Source organism: Squalius cephalus (genome assembly GCF_949319135.1).
Source record: "Squalius cephalus genome assembly, chromosome: 10".
In the NCBI taxonomy this organism is placed as follows: domain Eukaryota; kingdom Metazoa; phylum Chordata; class Actinopteri; order Cypriniformes; family Leuciscidae; genus Squalius; species Squalius cephalus.
In genome coordinates, this window is record NC_137131.1 from 44,590,848 (window position 1) to 44,593,347 (window position 2,500).

Below are 2,500 nucleotides of genomic sequence, written 5' to 3' on the forward strand. Positions count from 1 at the left end.
ACGCTGAAGAGGAACTTATTCTCATTCAACATTATTAAAACTATAATGATGCGCTCCCATAAATCATGTACAATAAACACTGCAATATTCCATTAAAAAATGATTTCATGGTGACTTCAAACCTGTTTGATGCAAATCTCTGAGGTTTAAGAGCTGATGTGTTGAACACCTTTTAATAAACCACAAGACATGCTTCTGCATTCATGAATTGTGAAGAGTTTGGCTGCAGATTAATCTGCATGTTGAGCATCATACAGGCAAACCAAAATGTATTCAGACTCCTTCAACATTTCTCACATTATCACAGTTTATTCGCTATAGTTTAGAAAATAGTAATAAAATATGAGCAGAACTCAGAGTTATGAACTCAATGATATTTGACTGGTTTTGTCCGTCCTTCTGTTAGACCAGTGCTGCGTTCCAGTCCACTTTTAGACACGCACTTGCGAACTTCCCTAAGCACTTCCCCTTGGGGGAATCCCTGCCGCCATTTTGAAGTGCGTTCCACTTCCTGAAGTGGACGAGGGAAGTTTATATGGACAAACCCTCGTTCCCTCGATTTTGACCGAGGGAGCGAGTCTGCTTCAAATGTACACTTCAGGCACCTATATGTCCCACAATGCAGTACGATTGTGACGTCACCATATAGGCCTATCTCGTCTAATCACCACCACACAGACAACTCTTTGATATATTAATTATAATTTTTTAAATTTAAAACAACCCATACACACCTATAAACATTTGGATGCTGCATTAAACAAATTCTTAAAGGGAAATTTTTTTAAATAATAAATCAACTCCGGCTGATTCCAAGTGATCAAGGGTTTAGGACGTTCCAGTTCAGCCCATTGCAGTTTCCGCCAGTAGTGGGCACTCGCAATGACGTACATCCGAGTGAACGAGACGAAGGGAAGTTAGCGAGTGAAGGGCATGACAATAGGTGTGTTCGACATCGGCTGCGGCTGGATGCACCCGATCGGCGAGAGTAGCCGCGTGCCGGCGGGAGGAGCTGCAAACGGGAGACGTGAAGTCGGACACTCTCTGGTTCCCTTAGTGACCGCTCACGTGGTGTTCGCATACTTTACCACAGCTGAAGTGAAATAAATGCAATATTTGCCTAATAATGCACAGATCAGAGACATTTTCATTCAATACTTTATGTGCTTCATACAGCGTCTGTTTGAACAAGAATAAAGTTCAACATAAGCTACTATCAATGAAGTGGACTATACGTTTTTTAATCAGTTTTAATTTGATAAACATGACACAATATAGCATCGCAACAACATGAAAAGAGTGTTTACTGTTATAAAAAACTGATTTGAGAGCTTTAGAGGAACTAAAGGTGTTCGAATAAACACGAAACACACGTGATCGTTGTCATGCAGTGAATCCGGCCAATCGTGGAACAGCTGTGTCGTCATTAGCCAATCGTGGAACAGCTGTGTCGTCATCAGTCCTCGTGCAGCCGCTCTTGAGAAGCTGCGCTGGCTGAGTTCTCCGGCTACTCTCGAATCGCTCTCGCGGTACTTTGATGGCATACGTCACAGTCACGTGGTGTCGGCGCTGTATCAAGTCGGACAAAATTTCTAACCGGCATGCACTGCTTTAAGTCAGCCGCCGATCGGTCTGCGCAGAGCTGCATGAAGTCGAACAAGCCTAATTTTGGACTGGAACGCAGCACAGGGGTGCCCAATCCTGCTCCTGCCGATCGACTGTCCTGCACAGTTCATCTCCAACCCTAATCAAACACACCTGAAGCAACCAATTAACGTGTTCAGGATCACTTGAAAATTAAAGGCAGGAGATAGAGATTAGGGTTGGAGATGTGCAGGACAGTCGATCGGCAGGAGTAGGATTGGGCACCCCTGTGTTAGACTGTCTCACACATGAATTATGTTGAATATCTGTCAGCTGTTAAATTGAACTACACAATTAGATAATACCAGTTTAGCTCAACCAGTCACCAAGCAATGCTTCATTTTGTTCAGTCTGTGTGTAAAAAGAGCATTAGCAATTAAAGACACACACTTCAGCAGAACATGATCAGCTCAAAGTGTCCCAATCATTATTGGTCCCAAATGTCACCAGTCACTGAATGAAGAATATTTGGGTATAATATGTCACAGTTTACTTTATTTTGCTCTCCTCACTTACAGAAATGAACTATGTTAATTTCACGGTGTCTGAATCATTTTTGGTTTGACTGTATATGAATATTTCTGGTGTGTTTCAGTGATTGACAGAGCTCTGCCTCCACCGTGTGGACAAACACTGATATTACAGCGACACACACTCGTGGAAGATTCCTAACCAACTGCATTTATTCTTTGCATTTCACTTCTGCTGCTTTCATATTCTAGCTTTTATTGTACAGTGAATATTGCTGACTCTGTGAAGAATAGCGGGTTAAGTAAGTCGGCCTGGATGAAAGCGTCAGCTAAACGCATATATATATAAACCTAACTTCTAATGCATTATTATAGCCTATGAAACT